The sequence below is a fragment of the Hyaena hyaena genome, unplaced genomic scaffold, assembly GCF_003009895.1.
Source record: "Hyaena hyaena isolate Hyena2069 unplaced genomic scaffold, ASM300989v1 scaffold_114, whole genome shotgun sequence".
NCBI classification, from domain to species: Eukaryota; Metazoa; Chordata; class Mammalia; order Carnivora; family Hyaenidae; genus Hyaena; species Hyaena hyaena.
In genome coordinates, this window is record NW_024080746.1 from 3,299,267 (window position 1) to 3,312,369 (window position 13,103).

Below are 13,103 nucleotides of genomic sequence, written 5' to 3' on the forward strand. Positions count from 1 at the left end.
ATTGCTAAGAAATACATTGATATTTGACTTAATGGACAAGGAGAGAGATGGATGGATAAATAGATATGTGGTAAACCAACTACAGTAAAATGTTACTTTTAGGTGATAGTTGGTTATTTTAAGTCTGGATGGTTACTGCAAAATTGTTTCAATTTTCTGTGATTAAAAATGATCATAACAAAATATAGGTGCACCAATACATGGGGTTGAGGTACGGAGCGTCTGTAATAAATAGATCTGTATCATACTCTGGCTTATTCTCTCTATTCTCCTTCCAGACACAGAGGCTGGATCTCATTGCAACCTTCAGACTGGGAGATGGACTCATCCTTAACTGAGTTTAAGAGCTTACTTTGATCACAAAAGACTCTCTTACTAACTTCTAAACTTAGATATTGAGAGACTTTGGAAAAAGAAGTTAACTCCATTCTCATCCTGACCCCATACAAGGCTTCCTGGACAAAACTCTAGTGCTTTCAATGCTTAGCCCTGGTGAGATAGTGTGTGTGCATGAGGTTGGTAGGGATGGTGGTGGAGTTATGGGGGCAGGTGCATATCGATAGTCAGGAATTTATTATAAATATATATTATAAATATAATATATATGTATCATATATAATACAATTATATATAATGTATTAATATATACTATATAAAAATGTATTATATAGAGTATATATTATATATCATGTATATACTATAAATACATATATACATGTATATACATATAAATGTATATAAATACATTTATATATAAATGTATTACATATATTATATACTATGTATATTCCTGTGTATCCATATATATATCCCTGTACTCTGTATATAATATATAATATAATATATACTATATATATCTCTCTGTATATATATATATATATATATACACTATATATATATACCTGTACTCTGACTAAAGGAAGCTATACTAAAACTGATCCCCCTTACCCTCCAACAGAGAGGCTGTGTCCAAGAGGAGAAAACAGAAACCCATTGTCTAAACAGTGATAAAAATCCCCGTCACTTTAATCCATCCGGCTGCTTTGAAGCCTGCATGTAAAGCCATTCATTTGTCACATTAGGCTCTAGCGGAGCGTGTGAACAGCCGTTACACTCTTATGAAGGCTGCTGATCCTTTACCTTATTGCAACCCGCCTGGTACATTAGAATATGCCCTTTGAAAAAATTCTGAAAGGTGCCCTCAGCTTCAGAGCACCTCCAGTTACTTTCCACATTCCAAGCATTCCCCTTGTCTCGTGGATGTGTGCAGGCTTTTTTATATGCACACAGCTGCTCATTATGTATTTATGGGTGTTCTCCATAGGCTGACAGTGGGACTACTTCCCATCTTTAAAAAGAAAAAAAAAAAAAAAAAAACAGAGTTGTACTGTTTATACACAGAGTTTTAAAGCACATTTACTCTAACTTGTGAGGATTCAAGATGTGATCTCTGGCCCCTCAAAACTCCAGTCTCAATTAGGCACTTTATGTGGAAACTACAAGGTCAGGAACACAGGGCTTCTTAAAACCAAATTCTAATTTGTCTGCCACTGCAGCTACATGCATTTCTCCTTCCCGGCTCCTCCAGACTATGACAGACTACAATAACCAAGATAACATCACTGCTAATAAGATGGGCCTTTTCCCTTGACACTGAGCTTAAGCAACTCTCCACACTGAGGATAAATTCAGTACTTTCATATGAAAACTCAGGGCTGGTGCAAGCACCGCCTCAGTGTGTCCCTCGTGATGCTTCCCCCGGCAGTTGTTCATGGATGATAAATTGCTTTGATTCCAGAGATTGGCAATGGCTGCCACTTAAGTTGAAACTTACGAAAACACCAGAACCTACTTTGCTCACATGCAGTTAACGTCTAATTATTCTTTGTTGGCTTCTTCTCTTCTTTGTCCCTCAGTGTTTCCAGCACCATGGTGATATTTTTGTCAGTTTTAACTTACTTCTCTTAATTGACTGAACAATTTGCTTCTATTTCTCATCAAATTCCTTCTAACTGTGCATGTGTGTGTGTGATTTCTTTGGCTGGAACTTTATGGCTAATGAAGTTGTATATTTTTTTCTTATTGTTTACTTCATTAGACAAGCTTAGAACAATCTAGTGGTTGAACTCAAGGCAGACATGACTGATTTTTCCTTGTTATGGAAATATATATTCTATTTAAGTCACTGACTTTTCATTCATTCTTTTATTGATTTTACATTCGCTGTAACCTTTACATATGCACTTGCTGAGTATTTTCAGAAATCTATCAGTCCTTTCAGTCATATTAACAGTAAATGTAAACTTAAATAACTATAGTACTGGATAGAATATGTTATATCATAAAAGGAATAGTTGGTGTCTAAGAGAAATGAATGTGCCATAAAGGAAAAGGATACAGGAGAGCTGATACACAGAATGTGGAAAATTGTGTTTAGGAAAAGTGGGCAGGTATGATTATATTAACTTCCTGCATGGTGCAAATGGGAAGGGCTTCTCATTAATTAGCAACTATTCCTTTAATTATCTCCCATGTACTAACCTCTCATTCCCTCACTCTTGTGTGGAATAACAGGTATACAATAAATATTAGTTATTATTAACCTCCAGTGAATCATTATACACATACTATATTCTGCTGTATAATTTCTGTATTTTGCTGTATTTTCCCTCCAAAAATGCTACCTGTTGGAACATGATAGTTGTATGGGAAAAGATGTCATCTTTTGTGCTACTTAACCAAGTGATTGTATTTTCACTTCACCAATTTCAGGCAGATCCTTTAGCATTGTATCCTCCAATTTTCTCATCTTTAAAACAGGGACACTGCAAGTCTATCTCATAGACTTAGTCTTGAGGAATTATTAGCATGCTGCATAAAGGACTATGACATTCTTGGGACATAATAACTAGTAACCATTTGACATATCAAATGTCTTGTTTTTGGTTTTGTTTTTAATTTGGTGTTATCCTGGCTGTGTGTTATATCTGATTTTGACACATGAATTTTTGCATTTTATTAAAGGTGTATGTTTACTGTGCCAACTATATGTGATTCTGACTTTTCACTCACCATCTTCCTCAAAGATGTCTCCCCAAAAGAAGTGCCTATTTTTTTCCATGTTTTACCCTATGACTTCCCAAGATTCCTCCTAATTATGTGATTGTGGTTTCTTTACCCTTCTGCGTCCTCTAGGACTACAAATTTGTCTCTTCCACTGACTTTCTATCTCTCTTTCTCCATATGCTCAACTCTCTCAGGTGCCAAAATAAATTTTGACCCTCTTCCTTCCTTAAACTGCCCTCCAAGTCTGCTAGCTGCATTCTCTGCAGTATAGGTGACTTGCTTTGCTATGTTTATTCATTTCAGGCTCATTGCTTAGTCTCTTGCAATCCAATTCTGCACCCACTATTCCATTGAAATTGTTCTTACATAATCACTAATAAATACTCAGTGGTCAAATCCCATGGCTTTATCTTGACCTTGTTCTCTTTGACTTTTCAGTCGCTGTTAATATTATGGATCATATTATTTCTTAAAACTATTGTCTTCCTTGCCTTTTAGGACTTTCTATTTAACTGAATGTATCTTCATTCCCACCATCCCTTTTCTCTTCTCTGCCTACCTCTTAAGCCCTAATGGCAGAAGACTTTTATAATTAGATCTACATTAGTCAAGGTTCTCCAGAGAAGAAGAACCGGAAGGACTGATTGATTGATTTCAGAAATTGGCTCATCTGAGTATGGAAGCTTGCAAAGTTCTAAGATCTACAATAGACAAGCTAGAGATCCAGGGAAGTCCATGGTATAGTATAGTCCAAAAGTTGGCAGATTGGAGATGTGAGAAGGTCTGATGTTTCCGTTTCCTGAGAAAGCAGAAAAAGACTGATGTCCAAGCTCGTGTAATCTGGCATGAGGAGTTTCCCCTTACTCATAAGAGAATTAGCCTTCTTAATATTCAGGCCTTCAACTGCTTGGATGAAGACTACCCACATTTGGGAGAGGGGTCTACTTTACTCACTATACCTATTCCAATGTTATTGTTACCCAAAAACACTTGCATAGAAATTTTTTTTGTCCAATATTTGGGTACCCTGTAGCCCCATCACACCGACACATAAAGTTAACCATCAAACTATCCTTGACCTTCTTTTCCCTAAATAATATTTTTCAAGAGAAATCTCCTCATTCACTTTACATTTTAGGGATCCAAACATTGATTTATTATATTCACTTCTTTAAACTTCTGTTCCTTTATCTAGTCAAGTAGTTCTGTCATTCCATGAATCACAAGCCACCATCCATTTCAAACAGACTTCATCTTCTATATAACCACTCCTATCAGTTCTGTATCCATGTGTGGTACTCATCCATTAGAACAGATCTTCACTGCCTTTTACTTCTTAATAATAGCTTCTTAGTTACTGTCCTGGACTACTTAACGCTCCCACAACTTCCAAAATTATCTTATAAAAAGTTTGACTCTTCCTTGATATTATTCTAGGTTCCAGAGAAAACAAGTCAAGAATCATATTTCTGGGTAATCTTGCTTAGTATTGTCACCTGGGGCTTTGGTGAATCATATATAAACTTTCCATGGTGGTATGAGACAACCAATTGCAAAAGAGAGTCCATATCATATTTCAGGAAAGAATACTTAGAAGTAAAAAGGTATAAAGACGTTTTCAAAGAGGACACAAATCATGAGTTCAAATACTTGGGCATATTAATACGTATGAGATGAGTTAAGACAAGTGGATTAGAAATGAGGCTGTGCACAGTGTGGGGGTGTAAAGCATCTACCGTCACATATGTCAGACAGACTAATTCATTTCTTTTGAAATAAAACCCATGATATTATCATGATAAAAATGTATCTTTGCATTTTTACATGGCTGACTTCAAATATTCTACTAGTTGTACCATTTACTAATGAAGACACTTGAAGAAGTTATTTCAGGCCTCTCAGGTTATTTCTTTATCTCTAAAACATAGGTAATAATGTCATTCTTGCCATGTTGTTCTGTAAAACAATTAAAATAGCCTGCATAAATACCACTTCACATCCGTGAGGGTGGCAATTACATGAAAAATAAAGAAACATCAGAAAATAACACATGTTGGTAAGGACATGGAGACTGTGTGCATTGCCGATGGGAATGTAAGATGGTGCCTCCAATATGGAAAATCGTATGGTGTTTTCTCAAAAAATTAAAGAGATAATTACTTTCTGATCTAGCAACTTCACTTTGGGGTACATACTCCCCCAAAAACTGGAAGGCAGAGACTTGAGCAGATATGTGTAAACTAAATTTTAGAGAAACAGTATTCACAGTAACCAAAACATGTTACTGAGCAACCCCAGTCGTCAGTGGATGAATGGATAAACAAAATGTGGTATATACATACAATGGAATATTATCCAGCCTTTCCCCCCCCCTCCCTTTTTTTTAATGTTTTATTTATTTCTAGGAGAGAGAGAGAGAGAGATAGCATGAGCAGGGGAGGGTCAGAGAGAGAGGGAGTCACAGACTGAAACAGGCTCCAGGCTCTGAGCTGGCAGTCAGCACAGAGCCCGACGCGGGGCTCAAACCCAGGAACCGCGAGATCATGACCTAAGCGAAAGTTGGACGCTTAACCGACTAAGCCACCCAGGCGCCCCTATCCAGCCTTTAAAAAGGAGTAGAATTCTGACATAATGCTATAACATGGATGACCCTTGAAGATACTATGTTAAGTGGAATAAACCAGCCACAGAAAGCAAATTCTGTATAATTCCACTTACATGTGGGCCTAGAGTAGTGAGATTCATACGGACAGAAAGTAGAATGGTAGTTTCAAGGCCTGCGGGTGGGGGGAGGATGTTGGGAAGTTTTTGTTTCGTTGGTATAGCATTTCTGTTTCAGGAGATGAAAAGGTTCTGGAGGTATGCACAGTAATATGAATATAGATAATATCGCTAAACTGTATACCTAAAAAGGGCTAAATTTTTTAATGTTATGCTATGTATATCTTACCACAATATAAAATATATATGCTATCTGTACTGCATACAAATTCCTCTGAATGAAGACCCTCATGATTCAGCTTCTGTCTTAGCACACCCTATGGTTATCCTAGGCTTCTGTCATTCTACTCTATAATTTATTCCCTGCATAAGTCATCTAAGTTCAGTTCATAGCTGTGTATATTCTCTCACTTTTTTTTCCTTCATTCTGCTATATTTGTGATCTCTTTCTTCATCACTGAGTTTACCTTTCTGATTCCATGTCCTCTGTATAGCATTTCCAAACAACCCCATTTAAAATCAATTATTCCTTCATTTGTACCCTGTGCCATGTTTACTTATATCTTGATTTATTCTGTATTCATTTTTTCCTCTTGTTATAGATGATTGTTGGCATTTGGTGTCCTCCATCACATGATAAGCTACTGGAATGCAGGGTCTGTCTTCTCCTCCCCCTGTTCCTAGTCATTCAGTGAATATTTGATGTGAAATGAAAGTAGCTCACAGAATAACCCTTGAGATTGGTTCTTGCTTTTCTTTGCTTTGTGAGAGACAGACAGAACTCAAAATAATTAAAGAACGGTTTCTCTGTTTGAAAATGGTTTTGAAACATTTTGCATTTCAATAGATATGAAGATTCTTATTGTTCTCTACTCTTTCTCTAGCTCCTAGACTTTAATAGCATTTACATTAGTGCTACTTGAAGGGCTAAGGGTTGATCTTGTATTTTCCATTTGGAAAAATATGGAGACAATAATATTGTGGCTTCTATATTTCCAAGAATTCACAAAGAGAACAATTTTTCTCAAGTGGATTAGCTAATAATGATTGAGTAAGTGGTAGTTATAAAATAGGCCGACTATTAAAAAAACAGAGATTTAAGGTGAACAACCACTTAACTGGTCTCATTGTTACATAAATTGGAAATCCTATATAGCTAATGATGCATAGCAGAGACACAGGCTTTTTCCTCATAATCTTCACACTCTTTTTAATTATTCTCTGCAAGTTAACTGTACAATGCAGGAGTAAGTTACATTATCTTTAACAATGTGGGTCCTCAAATCTCAAACCTAGTAAAATTGTGGTTCTCGAAATACAGAATGACTGGGTGACTTTCAATAAAGAAATGCTTTGAAGAAGTTCTACTAACTTAAGGGAAAGTCATTGTGTACATTGAGGTATCACTTTCTTTTTGAACCCACAGGTCTGGGGAACTCTCAAATAGTCTCAGATAGCTTCCTATTAAAGAATAGAAAAGCCATTCGAAGCATTAGGGTCTGCCAATTCCATTAGCACCCTCCTTACTAACATGTATGAATGCAGAATCTTTTTTTTTCTTTCTAGACTTCATTGCTGTAATAACCACCCATGTTCTAAAACCTCCTTTGTCCCAATCTTTCTTCCTAGCTCCTTGACTGGTGTCTTCTCATCCTCTGCAAGAGGTACACATTCTGGGACAAGTATCCCCTCAATCTACCCAGCAGTAAGTCAACAATTCTGTATAGCACAGAGTGGGGGCCATTAGTGATTGGGTATAGAAGAGCCCCTAAGCCTCATGTCCCAGATTGACACCGACTCTTAACGACCCTTCACAATGCACTTGAACCACTAAGGGAAAAGAACGACTCTTTTGTCAGGCAATCCATAGTTCAATATTGACAGGAGCATTAGAAGAAATTTCAGATAGCCTATTTCTGCTAGCTAGAAAGTCCTGTAATTGTGGCAGGCAGGGGGCAGAACGCCTTTGGTGGCTGGCAGTGAAAATACTTGATCTGAGCTCTCAAAGCCTTTGTAGATATTTCTATCCAGAGAAGAGCACCAGGGCTGCATTAGCTGAGTCCTTGAGAAGCAATCGAGGAGGAATGCTATTTTCCTTCTGGCTGAGAGAAATGGCAGAGGCTCTTTGCAACAAATGATCATAAATTGCCCAAGTGTCTCGGAGGCAGTGAGAGAGCTTGCATGTTAGAGCTAATGCAAGCTGCTCTCATACTTTTAAGTGGTGCTGGCTACTGGGAGGAAGTAGGGCCTGAGGATAGAGCTACCGAGATGTCTCTGTATGCCCCAAGTAAACGCGATTGAAAGGGAAAGGCTTTCGGCTCTTATGTTACTTTAAAAACGAAGTCTCAATCCTCAATAATCAAATCAAGAGGGAACTAAAACCTGAAATGAAGATCAAGTGAAATTTGGAAATAGGAAAGTGAGAGAATAAACAAGATCCCCAGCCAGAGTTAAGCCTATCTGTTGACGCTGTCTTGTATCCATTTTCTATTCTGTCATTTAAAACTCTGTATAAGGGCATGGAAGTCATATTATAGAAATGTGTAATCAAAAGCATGCACATATTTCAAGTTTAAATTCAGAGAAAACTTCCTGTTCAGCGCTGCTTTAGGCCATTTTGGCCAATTTTGAAACGATTCCAGTACACAATCTAGGTCATCTTTAAACTTCCTGAGCTGCAGTATTCCCTGGTTCTTTGCAAAATCATTCTGTGAGTACACTTCAAATGTGCAGACTTATAGTAAGTGACTTTTGATGGATTTAGATTATGCTATACCTGTGGTTATAAAATTTCTTTAAAAGCTCTGGAGTATCATGTGTGTTTCTAGAATGCACCTGTGAAAACTGGTTCAGCATAACACAGACAGGATTTTGCTATTTCACTTTTTTTTTTTTTGGGAAGCCTAATTGTGTTTATTTTTTGAAATGATTCACATTTAGAAATGTAATAACACATTTTAAAGTAAACATATTCAGTCAAAGGGAAGTATTTAGAAAATAAATATATTTGTAGATCATTGTTACTATGCTGTTTTGTTTTAACATGACAGTAACGATGTTGAGGCTGATAGCATGCAGGTGACTCAGGAATTTTTATAAATGTCAGAATACTCTGCTAGTTATTTATCATAGATTTTATCATTTAATCCCCCAGCATCCTTATCATGATCATTACTCATATTCTTTGAAGAAACTGAGGCTTAAAGAGGATGAGTAAGGTCATACAAAGAATATACAAAGGATGACTGCTTTTAATTCATATTATCATAGTTTTAAGTGCAAAATGCCAAAAAGGAAGGAGGAATGGTGTGAGAGAAAAGGCACTAGTGCTTTATGTTGCGTGATTTAAACTTCCCTCTCATTTCCTAGCAGTGCACAATGAACTTCATTTGCTTTTGAAACATGGTGTTTAATCCTCCTTATTCTGGAAGAAATGCCCTAATCTTCTTTGTTAAAACACCGCTTCTAATTATCAACCATATAGATTAAGTATTGCTTGTTCAACTCATAGCTGCAGGTGTTAGCTTCTAATTGACTTAAGTCCTATTCTCTTGGCTCAAGAGATGGGTCAGATATTTGCCAGAGTTTCAGGTAAAGGAATTAATCTCTCGCCCTTCTTGTGCAAGAACCACTACAATATACGCTGCCAGTCATTGAGTAATATGGTATTAAGTGAAAATATGCTTTATTGGAAATAAAGCAACTCTTTGGACGCAATAGAAGAGTTACTCAAACCTTTCTGTGGCCAAGCTCCCTTATGGCACCTTTTCCAAAGCTCTCAGCAAAATATGGATGCTCTTTCCCGCCTCTTGGATCTAATTGGTTTTAAAACTTGCTTTGGCCAACAGAAGATGAAAGCAGTGATGTTGTACAACTCTGAGACTGAGCCATGTGCCTTCCATTTTCACTATTTTTGTGGAACTCTGCCCTAAGACCTCCATGTAAAGGAGCCAGCTCACTGGCTTCATCACTGGTATATCATCCTCCAAGGAAGAGATCCATGGCTTTCAAAAATAAATAAACTTTATTTTAAAAAAAAAAGGTGGGAGGAGGTGGTGCCTGGGTGGCTCTGTTGGTTAAGTATCTGACTTTGGCTCAGGTCATGATCTTGCAGTTCATCAGTTTGAGTCAGGCTCTGTGCTGATGGCCCAGGGCCTGGAGCCTGCTTCACATTCTGTGTCTCCCTCCGTCTCTACCTGTCCACAACTCATGCTCTGTCCTTCTCTCAAAAATACGTAAACTTAAAGAGAAAGAGACAGGGGTGCCTGGGTGGCTCAGTTGATTAAGCATCCGACTTCGGCTCAGGTTGTGATCTCACGTTTCGTGGGTTTGAGCCCCATGTCGAGTTCTGTGCTGGCAGCTAGCTCAGAGCCTGGAGCCTGTTTCAGATTCTGTGTCTCCCCCTCTCTCTGACCCTCCCCTGCTCACACTGTCTCACTCTCTCTCTCTCAGAAATAAATAAAACATTAATTTTTTTTTTTTTAAAAGAGAAAGAGAGAGAGAGATCTATGGTGTTCAAGGTGTCAGCCAACTTCAACTATGAGACCTGTGTGTCAGGCCATCTTGGAACTTCCAACTCAGCTGAACCTGAGCTTGATGAAGCTGCACTGGAAAGTGCACTAGAGGAACCATGGCCAGCCAACAGTATTGTGAGAAATAATAAGTCATTCTCTTTTAAACCATTTGGTTTTGTGGTGCTTTATTAAACAGTAATAACTAAATGACACTGTCACTTGACTAGGAAGTTGGAAAGACCAGTTAGAGTGATTACAAGGAAAAAGAAAAGATTCCTAGTATTCTTACATGAGTTGTTAAGTCAAGTCTTCCCTGAAGTCTGCCCTACATTTAGACTTAGCATTTATGAAAGCCTGTCTCTCCCCATCACTTGTCTCCCTATCTTGTTTTTGCAGGGGATAAGGATGAGAATGGTTTAAGCCAATTATATTTCATTAAGTTGCAATATTCAGTTAACAAAGTACCTTAGTTACCACACTTTATTGTTGGCTACTTCTTATACACACTCAGATTTGAAGTGATTTTGCCATCTCTGGGTCCATTCATCATCTAAGGGATTAATGGAAAGAACATTATGGAAAGCAAAATTCCAAAGGCAAGATTCCGCCATGTTGTTTTTTTTTTTTGGTTGTTGTTGTTGTTTTTTTTAATGTTTTTTTATTTATTTCTAGGAGAGAGAGAGAGAGAGAGACAGCGTGACCAGGGGAGGGTCAGAGAGAGAGTCACAGACTATGAAACAGGCTCCAGGCTCTGAGCTGGCAGTCAGCACAGAGCCCGATGCCGGGCTCGAACCCACGAACCGCGAGATCATCACCTAAGCGAAAGTCGGACGCCCAACCGACTAAGCCACCCGTGCGCCCCAAGATTCCGCCATGTTTGAGTGAAGCTCCTGAAGCTTTAGTAACATCTTTCCTGTGTTCATTTCTAAAATGAATAAGTCCTTACCTAACTTAACTTGTCTATAATTGGCCCTATAGTGGATGCTTAGGTTATATTTTCCTTTCTCTGTGTAAGAAGGAAGGGCACAGTTCTCAACCTTCAGTCAAAGCTCAGTGCTTCACTCACATGGTAAGGTGGATCCAATATTTATTTGAAATATCAAGCAAAAGGAGGGGACAGGAAAGATGCACTTTTTAGAGACCAGTTGTATTGTAATGTACATGTATCTGTTTCTGAGATATAATTTAAAAGATCTTTAGATCTCTAAATCTCTAGGCTGCATGATATAGATCATCTTTGACACTGAATTCTCACTTTAAATCAGTTCTTGTTATTAGGTATTGGCTTCTAACATGCACCATTTGCAAAACAATCTCTTTAATTGTGACATCAAATATGATAATAATATAGCTTGAGTGTAAAGACAATAACTATCTATCAAAACGGTTAATTCTAAAAGCGGACTAAAGCGATGTTATAAAAATCTAAAGTTTAGTTTTGTTTATAAGAAATAATAAAAATTGAGTGTGGTGTAAATCTTATTGAGCCCTCTGATTAAAAGTTTCCAGACATTCTGAGAGCCATTCATTTACTTATTAAATTTATTGAGTACCTACAATATGTCAGGCCCTGTGCTGAAAGGAATGAGAAATGGTAAATTTTCTCAGGGAGCTCATAATCTCCGGGATGAGCCAGGCAATTTGTCAGGCTGTACAATAAAGTGACTCAGGATGATGAGAAGTGGTTGACAGTGCTGGACAAAGAGGTAGAGTTAATTGAGTATTCTCTCCTCCAAAGGAGATGCCAGGCATGTTGCCTAAACTTGCCACCCTTGTTGTCTTTCTGTCTGCACTGGTAGTGAGGACCCGTTGACAGGATCAAAGTGCATACGAGAGGGAGTCATCAGTGCAAAATACTCAAATCAGGTTCTTTTGTCCTTCTAGGCAACTGGTAGAATGGTATTTCCTGATCGATTTTGGACCAGGTGTGATGAACTGATGACTTCTGGACCATAAATTATGAATGGAAATATGCCATTGTGGTACGGAGCTTTTAACTTCTAGAACAAATCTCTAGAGCTTTCTCCCTTCTCTCTGGCACTGTAACCAGCCATATTCAACATGATGGCTGCTCTGATTCAGAGAAATAAAATCTGCAGAGTACCCCCTGCTGATAAGCAACGGATATAGAGAAGGAGCAAGGTAGCTACCTTTCTTGATGTATCACCATGATTTTTGTGTTGTTTATCACTCGAACATTAACCAGTGCATTCAGACCAAAAGAAATGTTTTTGCATACTTTTATAATTATTTACTTATGCAATTTGCCTACCTAAGCAAAATAAGAGTTACAAAGTGCTTATTCCCAGTTCCTGTCCTTTTTCCCCCAGACTTTCCAAAACACCAATCCCTGCATTGTGAATTCCTTCTGAACAGACCCGTAAAGCAAGAGATTGCACATACATGCATGGCTTGCATGTACATACATACATAGAAATATGCATACATGGAATTTGCTTCCTTCTTTTTATTTAACATACAATTGTCCATATGATGGACTACGAAGGTTTTATGAGTTGTTTGCTGGTTGAAAAACTCTTGACATGACTGGTTTTTGTTGTTGTTGTTGTTCTTGTTATGACTGTTTAAAAAAAGACATTATAGAAGGTTTAATTTAGGACTTTGGGAAACTTATTTTACCTCATATAAGGTTTTTATACTAACAAAAGTATAATTCTTATGAAGAAAAAGAGAAAACAGGAGAAATGAAATATAGGAGACACACTGATCCAAAAATGTTGAAGAAGGGGGTGTCACCTTCCTTCCAGAAATTCTGTATGGTTTTGTGGATGGTGTTTGACT

General features: G+C 37.7%; 1 long non-coding RNA gene across 1 annotated transcript; it reads left to right on the forward strand.

Annotated features, from left to right (window-relative positions):
* The first annotated feature begins 393 nt into the window (after positions 1-393).
* Positions 394-12,499, forward strand: LOC120234699. The gene is made up of 3 exons (XR_005529168.1): positions 394-492; positions 7,417-7,492; positions 12,186-12,499. It is a non-coding gene; the product is annotated as an uncharacterized LOC120234699 (long non-coding RNA).
* The last annotated feature ends 604 nt before the right edge of the window (positions 12,500-13,103 follow it).